Source organism: Zea mays, chromosome 6 (assembly GCF_902167145.1).
Source record: "Zea mays cultivar B73 chromosome 6, Zm-B73-REFERENCE-NAM-5.0, whole genome shotgun sequence".
Lineage (NCBI taxonomy): Eukaryota > Viridiplantae > Streptophyta > Magnoliopsida > Poales > Poaceae > Zea > Zea mays.
Genome location: NC_050101.1, coordinates 138,467,483 through 138,480,417, shown reverse-complemented (window position 1 = coordinate 138,480,417; position 12,935 = coordinate 138,467,483). Strand labels below are relative to the sequence as shown.

General features: G+C 51.8%; 1 pseudogene across 1 annotated transcript; it reads left to right on the top strand.

The window, feature by feature from the left end:
• The first annotated feature begins 5,358 nt into the window (after window positions 1-5,358).
• On the top strand, window positions 5,359-8,670 carry LOC100191196 (GDSL esterase/lipase pseudogene; annotated as a pseudogene). The gene is made up of 7 exons (NR_159722.1): window positions 5,359-5,963; window positions 6,077-6,298; window positions 6,434-6,582; window positions 6,692-6,990; window positions 7,072-7,172; window positions 8,068-8,183; window positions 8,282-8,670. The product of NR_159722.1 is annotated as a GDSL esterase/lipase pseudogene (transcript).
• The last annotated feature ends 4,265 nt before the right edge of the window (window positions 8,671-12,935 follow it).

Below are 12,935 nucleotides of genomic sequence, written 5' to 3'. Positions count from 1 at the left end.
CAGTTGGCAGGCCAGCCGGTAGTCCGCGAGCCACAGTTCCGGTCTCGTCTCCCTCGAGTACTTTGTGATAGTAGTCGGGGGTCGGAACCGGGTCGGGAACGGCGCCCGGCGTATGGCGCGGCTGAAAGCCTGCGGACCGGGTGGTTCGGGCGAGGGACTCCGATCCTCCCCGCTGTCGTAGCGCCCCCCACGCCTGGGGTGGTAGCCTCGGCGCACCCTCTCGTCGAGGTGGGCCCGACGGTCGCGGTGATGGTGCTCGCTGCCGAGGCGACCCGGGGCCGCAGGCGCTGTGTTGCGCGTGCGCCTAGTGTGGACCGAGGCTTCCCGCATGAATCGAGAAGTCGCGGCATGATGTTCCGAGGGGTACCCCTGCCTCCGGGAGGCGGAGCTCTCGGCCCGTCGGACCGCGGCGCCCTCCAGGAGATTCTTGAGCTCTCCCTGGATTCGCCGTCCTTCGGTGGTCGATGGCTCCGGCATCGTGCGGAGAAGCATTGCTGCTGCAGCCAGGTTCTGGCTGACTCCACTAGAAGCGGGCGGCGGCCTCATCCTGTCATCGTCGGTGATGCGGTGCTGGAAGCCCTGGGGTAGATGACGCGTTTCCCCGGCCGGGGGTTGGCCCGCCCATTCCTGCCCAACGTCCCGGCGGATCGGCTCAAGTGCTCCTGCTCCCTCGTCGAGCCTGGCCGGCACCCCGCGGATTTGCTCGAGCTGTGGATCATGACCCCCCCGCCTGAACGGGGACCACAACTAGCTCCCGTAGGATGTCAACGCGAGGCACCGGCCTAGGAAGATCACCGTCCTCCGGCATACCGAGATGGTTGCCTTCGGAGGGACCCCCTAGATCGACGTGGAAACATTCGCGGCTTGGGCCGCAGTCCTCGTCGCCGAGGCTGCGGCTACCGTCGGAACAGTCGGAAAGGCAGTAGTCGCATGTGGTCATGAAGTCCCGCATGGCACTGGGGTTGCCAAGTCCGGAGAAATCCCAATAGAAGTCGGGCACGTCGTCTTCCTCGGACCCAGAGGGCCCGTAGGTCGAGACGTCCGTCAGCCGGTCCCAAGGTGACCGCATATGAAACCCCAGAGGGTTTGGACTCGCCTCTACGAGGGCGCCCGCCAAAGCGAGGTCGCTTAGCGGGTCGAGGCTGAATCCAAAAGGCGTGGGATGGGAATCGGTCGGTACCTCTTGGTCGACAGGCGGTGATGAAGTCACGTCAGGGACTGACTGCACCGTCGTCTCTGGTACGAGGGTGACGCCCAGCAAGCCTTTCGCGAGCGTGCTGGCGTCGTCCATTTGCTTGGAATGGGCGTGTTGCGGGGAGACGGCGCTCGTCTTCGTCTCAAACGCGAGATCGATGCCCGGCGCACCCCTCGTTGGGGTGCTGGCGCTGTTGACTCGCTCGACAGCCGACGAGGCGCGGCCTCCTGCTTGGCCTTGGTTGCCCCGCTTCCTCCTCCGTCGGCGGGGGAGAGGACGGGGTGAGCTCAAATGTTGTTCTTCCACCACGCGGGGAAGACGTCGTCGATTCCGCCGCCGGCGGGCGAGCTGTCGGCCGCCATTGCTGCTGTCGCACGGCGGGGGAAGGAGTATCATGTCGTAGCTGCCGTCGAGGGACATGAACTCAAGACTCCCGAAACGGAGCACCGTCCCGGGCTGGAGAGGTTGCTGGAGACTGTCCATCTGGAGCTTGACGGGAAGCTGTTCGTCAACACGCAGCAGGCCCCTACCTGGCGCGCCAACTATTGGCGTTTCGAGACCGGGGGGTCCCTGGGCCAACGAGTGAAATGTCGCTGCGTGCCCCAGCCCAGATGGGTCGGCGCGAGGCCGAGCGCGAAGGGGGGAGAAAGGTGGCTGGAGACGGTCGTGAGAGAGGTGGAAATCCCGCGGCCTTCGTGTTCGTCCCGCGCCTAGGTCGGGTGCACTTGCAGTAGGGGGTTACAAGCGTCCACGCGGGAGAGGGAGCGAGCGGCCTCACGCGAGCGCCTATCTCGTCCTCGTCCCCGCGCGGCCAACCTTCTCTAAGAGGGCCCTGGTCCTTCCTTTTATAGGCGTAAGGAGAGGATCCAGGTGTACAATGGGGGTGTAGCGGAGTGCTAACGTGTCTAGCGGAGGAGAGCTAGCGTCCTAAGTACATGCCATCGTGGCAGCCGGAGAGGTTTTGGCACCCGGTTCGTGTGGAGTCGTGGCCGTCGGAGGAGCGCTGGAGCCTGGTGGAGGACAGCTGTCGAGGCTGTCGAGTCCTTGCTGACATCCTCTTGCTTCCGTAAGGGGGCTGAGAGCCGCCGTCATCAGGGAGCGTGCGGGGCGCCATCATTGCCTATCTGGCGGTGCGAGCCAGATGGGACGCCGGTCTTGTTCCCCGTAGCCTGAGTCAGCTCGGGGTAGGGTGATGATGGCGCCTCCTGTCGACGTGGTCGGTCCGCGCCCTAGGTTGGGCGATGTGGAGGCTCCTCCGAGGTCGAGGTCGAGTCTGTCTTCCGTGGCCGTGGTCGAGTCCGAGCCCCTGGGTCGGGCGAGGCGGAGACCGTCGGCTGAGGCCTGGGCTGAGTCCGAGCCCTGGGTTCGGGCGAAGCGGAGTTCGTCGTCTTCCGGGGCTGAGCCCAAGTCCGAGCCCTGGGTCGGGCGGAGCGGAGTTCGCCGTCTTCCGGGGCTTAGCCCGAGTCCGAGCCCTGGGTCGGGCGGAGCGGAGTTCGCCGTCTTCCGGGGCTTAGCCCGAGTCCGGGCCCTGGGTCGGGCGGAGCGGAGTTCGCCGTCTTCCGGGGCTTAGCCCGAGTCCGAGCCCTGGGTTGGGCGGAGCGGAGTTTCCTACGGTGCCTGAGGCCGAGCCTAACTGCCTGTCAGCCTCACTCTGTCAAGTGGCACTGCAGTCGGTACGGCGCAGGCGGCGCTGTCCTTCTGTCAGGCCGGTCTGTGGAGCGGCGAAGTGACTGCGGTCACTTCGGCTCTGTCGACTGTAGGGCGCGCGTCAGGATAAAGGTGTCAGGCTACCTTTGCATTAAATGCTCCTGCGATTTGGTCGGGTTGGCGCGGCGATTTGGTCAGGGTTGCTTCTTGGCGAAGACTAGGCCTCAGACGAGCCGGAAGTATGTTCGCCGCTGGAGAGGGGCCTCGGGCGAGGCGGAGATCCTCCTAGGTCGGCTGCCCTTGCCCGAGGCTTGGCTCGAGCGAGACGTGATCGAGTTCTTCGAATGGACCGATCCCTGACTTAATCGCGCCCATCAGGCCTTTGCAGCTTTGTGCTGATGGGGGTTACCAGCTGAGAATTAGGAGTCTTGAGGGTACCCCTAATTATGGTCCCCGACATATATTATTCTAAATCATATAAGAGAGATAGTTATATACTACATTTATGTTATAGCGAAGCAAGTAGAATAGTGTACTATAAGTTGTACATCAGAAAAATAACATATAAATCTATAGAATTAATTTCCATCTCTCACCTCATGAATTTGAAATAGGCTATTCCATTAGTAAGATTCTAATTTCTCGAAATGAAAGAAAACAAACGAGACCTAAGTGTATAGGTGTTGAGTCGATCGATATATAGCCAGCTTTGACGATATATAGGTGTTGAGTCGTACGTCCAAACACTTGGTAGTAAAACACTGCAGCACACACAGATCGTACGTATGATCAATTCTCGCTTGGTCCAATGTATCTAGCCAGCCCAACCAAGAGATAGAGAGAGGGGGCCAGCTGTTAAATAAGTAAAGTTAAACTGGATATCCCAAAAAGCAAGTTTAGCCAAGCAAGGAACAATGAGTGCACGAACAACATGTCTAGTCAAAAAGTTGGCCATGCATTATAAGTTAGGCTGCGCTTGTCGTACGTTGTTGCCCGGCACTGCTTGCGACGTTATCTTTGACGACACTGCTTTATTATTTATTTACCACTCGATATCCACTCTTTCTTTCCTTCAATTTGGTGGCGAGCGTTGACACGTTACGAGTCCACAAGCAACATGTCCACCCAAAGAAAGGGAAAAAAAACTAGAAGCGGTCAAAGTAGACGGTGGACAGGTTAAAAAGGTGCCTTTTATATAGGTGCCTATCAGAGGCGGATCTAGGATCTGATCATGCCATGAGCCGGCCTATTTAATCTAGTGGAGTTCTAATATATTTTGATCTAAATGTAATCAAGTTATACACAGAGATATGGATCACGTCTCGGGCTCGGACCGGGTGGCCCGTCCCCTTTAGGGCTGATTTGGTGACCCGGGATCCCGGGAGGATTGGAGGGGATTGGGGGAAAATTAGTTTATTTCCCCCTCAATCCCCTCCAATCCTCCTGTGATCCCCTTGTCACCAAATCAACCCTTATTTGTCCCTAGAACCCATGACGAAAGGGTTTGAGTTGGTCATTAGATGGTCTGAATAGCACTCTTAAAAGCCGAGTTCCTTGAGTTCGAGTGATTTAAATTAGGCTGATTCAACTGGAGCAGAAAAATCTAGCCCCTTGACCGTATTTGAGAAAACTCCAATTTGAACTCGTATTTTCCGATCTGGAACTGAAGTTCAAATCATTTGGAGCTCAAATTTTTGTCGACGCTTTTGAAACATCAGAAAATTTCAACTTTTTAATGCATGCAGGGTACAACTTGTATGAGTAGCTAGTTGTTAAAGAAGGTAATCAGACATGAACGTAATCGATATCGTCAATAATTTCGTTCCTGAACCCTGCATGATTCAGTACATGCATGCTGCAAAGATCTCTCTTCTCCATTATTGTGCATATATGCGGGTGGTCCAATCATCTGGCCATTCGTTCCCACTGTGATGGATGGAACGAACCAGCTAGCTTAGCTAGGAGTTTGAGGATGCATGCATGATTGACGCGTACGCTTCCATTACAACCACGTCCACGTGTGAGAGAAACACTCCAGACAAAACAAACAGTGTGCAAATGGATAACGCTACGTGTGAGAGAAAGGATCGATCGATCCTTTCCAAGAATCCAACAAGTAGCATGCATGATTGCGTTGGGCGACACTGGGCAGAAAGAAAAGAAAAGAGCATGCGAAAGAACGAAGTCAGGGAAGGAACCATCGATCCTTGCATTACAAGTCGCCGCCGCCCAATGCAAGGGAAGGAACCAAGCATGCGAAAGAAAAGAAAATAAAAGAAAAAGAAAGAGCATCTCGATCAGGGGGGCACGGCAACACCCATGTCACATCAGCATTTACCCGATTGCTACGTGGTGCCAACCGAACTTGTGCAGCGCAGATGCAGCGAATCTCGTCCTTCTCTTCTCTCCCAGGTCGTCGCGCTCACGGCACTCAACAACTTGGCCTATAGCCTGCAGGGATCTTAGTTAGTTCCAGAACTTCTGTATATAATAGCTGGAAGTCAAAGCCTGAACTAGCTACCTCATTGCTTCGAAGTTCGAAAAACGATTGCTAGAAACATGGTTTTTTCAATGATAGACGCAGATCGAGCGCTATTTAATTTGGGACCTAACAACGTACGGCAGAGCTACTATAGCTCCCTGTGAAACACATGGGAATTTAGAAGCACACGATTAAGATCTCTCGGAGAACTCTAGCTAGCTAGCTACCATTCTAATCTCTACTGCTAATTAAGTACCTATTGTAGGCGTTCACAGCCAACCGTGGTGCACGTTCTGCCACATCCAAACCGTCCAACCCGCATCCAACGCCGCTGCCGCATCCCGCGTCGCTCCCCCACTCGTCCCTGCCGCAGCCCCCGCGATCCCCTTCCCACGCATGGCGTTCCTGCCGCAGCCCCCGCGGTCCTTTCGGTGTTCTCGCTTCTAGCGACGACGGCGGCGGCCCAGGGAAGGTACCGCGCGGTGTTCAGTTTCGGGGACTCGCTGGTGGACGCCGGCAACCTGGTCACGGAGGGCATCCCGGACTACCTCGCCACCGCGCGCCCGCCCTACGGCCAGACCTACTTCGGCTACCCCACCGGCAGGTGCTCCGACGGCCGCCTCGTCGTCGATTTCATCGGTAAATTTCGCCGATTCCAGGCTCCCCTAACCTTTCGCGTGAGTGCGTGGGAGTCGCCTCTGTTCGGACGGAATTCGATGGGTCTGATTCTTTCTGGCCTTCTCCTCCTGCAGCGCAGGAGTTGGGCCTCCCGCTGCCGCCGCCGTCCAAGGCCAAGAACGCCAGCTTCGCACAGGGCGCCAACTTCGCCATCACCGGCGCCACCGCGCTCGACACCGACTTCTTCCGGAAGCGAGGGCTCGGCAGCACCGTGTGGAACTCCGGCTCCCTCCGCACGCAAATCCAGTGGCTGCGAGACCTCAAGCCATCGCTCTGCAGCTCCGCGCAAGGCACACGTACACACCCAAGAACGCAAATTTTCGCCGATCCTTTACCATATTTTCCTTCCTTTCTTTCTTTCTTAAAGTAAAAAAATTCAATTTCGTTGACGCTGCTATCCTTTTTTGTCCCCCTTTCCTTGGGTCGTGAAGGATGCAAGGAGTTCTTCGCTGAGTGCCTGTTCGTCGTAGGCGAATTCGGTGGGAACGACTACAACGCCCCGCTGTTCGCCGGCAAGGACCTCAGGGAGGCATACAAGCTGACGCCCCACGTGATCCGAGCCATCTCCGATGGAGTCGAAGTAAGAACTGCGCCTTCGCTCTGCTACTAGCTAGCTCGGCGTGCTTGCTCCGTGGGATTTTGTTCACCGATCCCTTGTATGTGCCCTGCTGCTCCTGGCCTGCTTGCAGCAACTGATTGCCGAGGGGGCAAAGGATTTGATCGTGCCCGGAGTGATGCCATCAGGGTGCTTTCCGGTCTACCTGACCATGTACGTTGACCCCAAGGAAGGGCATGGCTCGCGCACCAGCTGCCTCAAGCGGTTCAACACTTGAATTGAAGTGCATCGAGGTTCCTCAGGCATGGCTCGCGCACAGCTCACATGAAACGTTTGGTCGGGGAGCACGACAGCTACTTACGTGGCACGACAGGGGGCGCCTGCGTGCCAATCGCCCTCAGCGGCTCGAGGTTCCTCGCACTTCAATTCACAGTGAGTTATTCGAGTATGGACTAGGTGAATTATATCAGATCCTATTTCTGATTTGTTATTCCCCCCTTCTTGTTATTGTAGGGTTTGGGCGGATTGGCAGGTTGGTCTTGCGAATTGCAACCAGCAGAGATGATATTGAAGTCGTGGCTGTGAATGACCCTTTCATTGATGCTAAGTACATGGTAAGGAAGCTAATTCTTATTTTGGTTATAATATTTCACATGTCAGATTCTGGACGTTTCATTTGACAACAATGAGCTAATTAAGAGTTTTGTTTGCATTTTCCTTCTGATCATTTGGGAACTGCTCTACCTGAGCAGAGATACACAGTTACGGCCCTGACTACAACACTAGCTCAATTGAAATAATTCTCTTTAATCAGAAGCAAACCAAAATTCATGTTAGCCCATTATGTTATGTTTCATGTGCTTTCACTTGCTTAAGTATGATATGCATGCGGTAGCTTTACAAAATAACTGCTATACTGATCCTTCATGTTGTTTTTCTTTTTTTTCTTTTTCTTTACAAAAACATTGTTTTCTATTCTTCCAACAAGCTTCCAAATTCTGTATGTCAAGTGAATGCACATTGTTCACGGGAACAATGCAGCTAATGTGGAACCAGCAGATTTTTTAGTTCTATTACATTTTTTACTTCACTGTTGGTTTAACAACTGTCAATTTCTATGCATGAGGTTTGGTATTGTTTGTGTTTTCTATATAATCTCCCCCTTTCCAGGCCTATATGTTCAAGTATGATTCCACTCATGGCCCGTTTAAAGGTTCTATTCGTGTCGTGGATGATTCAACCCTCGAGATCAATGGATGATTCAACCCTAAACCCTCGAGACTATTTAGTAGTACGGATATCTTTATATAACGACTGCCCTTTGCTCATGCTCCAGCTAATTTCAGTGCCTGATTCTACTCATAGTACTAAACTGTATAGAGTAGAGCTTACAACTGGTCGTACCTTCCTGTTCATACAATTAGTTAGTTCCTGTTGATAACTGAATTGTAGCTATGTTACTTCCTTACTTCATTTAGTTCTTAATTCACTACCTTTTCATTGTGATAGGTGAAGACAATTACCTATCCTCTGCAATCCAACTATATGTAGAGATCGTCATCAAAAGAAACCTCAGGCTTTGTATTCAACAGGACCTTTACAAACGACTAACTTAGATCGGCGAGGTAACAACCAAATTATTTGACCATTCCATTTTTTATCCATTGATCCTACCTCTAATCATGTTCTGTCTTACTTTACCATTACGTCTTGTTTACTATAGAGTAGAGAATAAGGCAAGGATCTTTGAGCAGAATGCCACTGATAGTGAGTGCAAGGTCGATCCTAAAGTGCTCTCCAAGCTATATGATCCGTGAGTGATGCCACAGACCAAGGATGTCGAAGTTGAGTACCTCCTGCGCTGCCTTGACTAATCACCGATTAGCTATAGCTGTAAATTTTATGTATGCATGGTTTCAGTTGCGCTCGAACCAATTGTCTTGACCTTGAATGGACATTTTGATGTTTATTTCATCTGATGTGTCATGTTTCATGACGTAGACTTTCGTTTCTTGTGATTGATTTATAGTGAACCTGTAAGATGTAAAATAACCTTTATGACAGAACCAGCTGCAAGAATAGAGTATTTTGAGGAACCTTTGTTGAAGTAAATGTAATCGAGTTTCCTAGCAATCTTATTCTTGCTGGTATCATATTTTTTTGAGCTAATCTTGTTCATCAGCTTTATATGCCTTTTGCTATGAACAAAAGCTATATACTTGTCTGGATTTGGTATATCATAGTGATATTTGTCGATCTATATCTATTTTTTACTCTCGTTGCAACGCACGGGCACAGACCTAGTAAAAATCTTTAATTTTCCATCAGAGGCTGCATGCAGCTCCCGAGTTGTCGTCGGTAGGGTCACTGAACCTAGACTTGAAGCGAAGGATACGACAAGCTGTTCTTGGTGCCAGCTTCTAGTGGTGGCCTGGTGGGCAACAGGAGACAAAGCAGATTGGCCACGAACGGCGCCCAGAGGCCACACGTACTGCTCCGATAGCTGCTCAACTCCTGGGGCTTCAGCTTCTTTCTCGCTGTCGATCGTTTCACACAATTCTCGCTTCGTTCATCGTCTCGTTTTCGCTACGAATATTGCGCCGGGATTTCTGCATGACGCATACTCACTCTCGGAGAAGGGACAAGAGAACGAATGCGATCGCAGCCAGAGTTCAGAACGGGCTTCTCACGTTCAGTTTTCTGCGTGATTGCTTGTCCAGCTCCCAGGCTCTCTTCACATATGCGTTGACCGCGCCTATATGTTCTTAATCGGTTGGCTGCACGGCAGCGCCCGAGCCTATACGTGCGGGTGTAGACGAAGCCATTTTATGCTTGTTAACCTACATGCACCGGGAAGTAACTCGCGCCCATTTTCACTGGTGTAGGCCCGCGCGAGCGAGGCCCGTGGCTGCCGGCAACCAATTAGGAGGTTTTAGAACACCACATCGGTTCTCCATACACTTGCTACAATAATGGATAGCGCATTTCTGCTTTATATTGGATACTACGTTCATGTTTGAATGGACTAGAGTTAATAGTTAGCTGATAAAATTAGTTGAAGACATGTAAACAGACTAATAGTTCAAAATTAGCTAATAGTTAGCTAGCCATAGTAGGAAACCGATATACTTCCGACAACAGCCTTATCTCCAACAGCTTAAAGAGCAGTCGTCAGAGATTCAGCTTATGTCCGACAACTCAATCTGGCCCTCAGAGTTCATCAGTCTTATGTCTTACGGCTTTTCTAATAGTCGTCGGACATTAAACTTATCTCTGATGGTTGTCGGAGGAATTTTTAGGTAACGGCACCGCGACCGTCGTTCCAATTCACTCTTTCCTCTCTGTCACGTCGACACACGACACACAACATGTTGTGCTCGTGCTTCCGCCGTCGTCCTGCGTCGCCGGATGCCCCGCCCTTGTCTGGTGCTGGTTGTGGCCTCTTGCCCTCGCCCACGCGGCCACCTGATCATGCCTGCGCCTGCAAACGCCGCCCATGCATGCACCAAGGTCTATAGTTGTCCAAACGGGCCGGCCCGTCGGGCGGCACGCGGCTCGGCACTATAGAGGTCTGGCACGAGCACGGTCCGGCCCGCTTGGAGCCGTGCCCGGGCCAGCCCGGCACGGGCACAGTGCCGTGCTTGGGCAGGCATGCCGGCCCGCAGTGCAGGCCCGGCACGGCAAAGAGGCCGGCCCGGTAACAGCCAGCCTAAGAAGCGGATGTTAAGCCGCCAGCCCGCCACCCCCTCGAAAACCTAAACCTAATCCGTTCCCCTCGGCCTCTCCTCTCGCTCTCGGCTCTCGCGTCTCTCCCACGCTATCGGTTGTCGCCTCTCCCTCGTCCGCTCCCCTCCGATCGATGGCGAGCCTGTGCCTCTCCCTCGTCGACGGATCTGAAGATCTGGTGACTGTGGTGCTGTCGGGTATCGGCCTCCGCCTCTCCCTCGTCCGCTCCCCTCTGCTCGACGGCTCCGCCTCTCCCTCGTCCGCTCCCCTCTGCTCGCCGGCGAGCCTGTGCGTTGTGCCGGTCATTGACGGTTCCGTCGATCTGGTGACCGGTGCTCTAATCCTTCCTCTCCTATCCCTCCGACGACCCTCTCTGTAACCCTAATCCTCGATCTACTTGCTCTGGTCTTCGTGTCTCCTCTCCTCTTGTTGCCTCATCGGTGGATCTGGTGCTCCGGCGAGCAAGTATGAATCTCTAAACCCTAATCCTCGATTTCGTTTGTTTTTCTTCGATTATTTGTTTCTCACTAAGTCCCTGTCCCTCTCCTCTCTGCATGTGAAGGACGTCGGCCATCTGGTTGGTGCCGCTCGTCGTGAGGAGCCGGAGACGTCGACGAGGTGACGGGTTGGGCTAGCCGCTGGTGATGTCATCCATTGGAGACGTCCAGGAGCTAGACCCAATCGTCGAGGATGAGGAGAGGAGGCTAGAAGACGAGAACACAACCGATGATGCACTCCAGTTCCTCGTCGCTGGTGCTGGTGTCGTTGAAGCGGGAACCGCGACTGGATCCATGCCGACGAGCCCCACGATCGAGGCAACCAGTGGCTTTGGATCCCGCCCCAACCCAGCCACCCATTCGAGGAGGAGGGGACTGACGTCCAAAGTCTGGCAAGACTTTGAAGAAGTGACTGCCATGGAGGGAGGTAAGGAGGTAAGAGTCGATGTCGTTTGCCATTACTACAAGCAAAGTTTATCTGCTAAGTCTTCTTCTGGTACTGGGCACTTGATCAGACACTCGATGCATTGCTTAACTAAGAAAGAAAAGGAGAAAGCTGGCATTGTCTAGTCTGTTCTTAGATTTAATACTGATGGTTCTGTTATTACATGGGAGTACTATGCTAGTGTTGCACGATCTGTGCTTTGTCGTTTGATTGCTAGATTAGATTTGCCTATTTCATTTGGTGAATCAGATGCTTTCCAGGAATACATTACCCATGCTCATAATCCTAGGTTCATTAAGTCATCTAGGCAAACAACTGCAAGGGATTTAATTATACTCTTTAATGATCGTGCTGGACAACTAATTGAGGTCTTAAAATATGTATCCTCTGTTGCTTTAACCTCTGATATTTGGTCTGGCAAGGCCAAAGAGGATTACATAAGTGTAGTTGCTCATTTTGTTAATTGTGACTGGTGTTTAGAAAAGAGGTTGCTTGGTTTAAGACCTATAGAAGTTGCACATACAGGTGAGGAACTAGAAGTGGCTTTTGAATCTTTGTGCCTGGATGATGAACAAGAAACAGTTTATGGGATCAAGAGAAAGGAACAAGAAAGAGTTGAAGTGACAAGGAACAGGAGAATTAGAACTTGAACTCATGATTTATGTAATGGACTGTAATGGGCACTTAAACAGTTGAACTATAACTCTATAAGGAACTGGTTGTACTCTTTTTCTTCCTAGAGTTTTCACACGAGGTGTGAGTTTTTACCTAGGAAGGTTTTTAACAAGGCAACATTGCACTAAGGCTCCAGTTTTAATTAATTCTATGTATATTACTGAAATGTGTGTAGAAATCTGTGTATGAAATTGTTTATGTTTTTTGAGTACAAACCTATTTATGGGCTCGGGCCCGAGCACGGCACTAATAGCCCATCGTGCCTCCGGCCTAGCCCGGCCCGTGTAAGCTTAGCCGTGTTGGGTCTGGACCGGCTACTGTAGCCCACGGGCCAGCCCGGCACGGCACGACATATGATTCAGGCCCTTGGACACGTTCATTTCATGCCGGGTCAAATCGTGCCCGGGCCGAGTCGGCCCGGCATGAACGTTTGGACATCTATACCAAGGTCCGATGCCGCCAACCATTTGCAGTCCTGTGTCGCTGTCCAAGGCGCTCCTGCAGTCCGACTCCGCCAACCGTCCACGTGCCTTCAAATTCGGACTGCGCTCTGCATACGCCGTCCTCGTGTCCCCTAACACCACCCGCTCCACACGATCACCGACATGCCACCGCCATCGCTAAGTAAGAGTATTCTGTTTTTAGATTAGAATTGCATGTATGCATTGTTTAATTATAGTTATTTTATGTAGAATTAATTCATTTGTATATTAAAAATTAGTTAGTATGTTATTTCCGACGGTCAAAATGTGATTATATGATTTAATTAGGTTGTTTTAGTTCATTTAGGGGTCCATGGATAACCTAAATTTGTAATTTCCGAGGGAATTATTAATCCCTTAGCAATAAGAACATTTCATATTATTTATCACCCGAAATAATATTAATTAGTATAAAATATTGTATTAGTGGTTTATGTCACATGAGAAAGTGTATTTTATTATATAATATAGCTCGATGATTCTAGCGTAAATGCATGTATCGTAATATAAAGAAATGGAACCTATGCATGACTAATTTCTGCTTGATGTGTG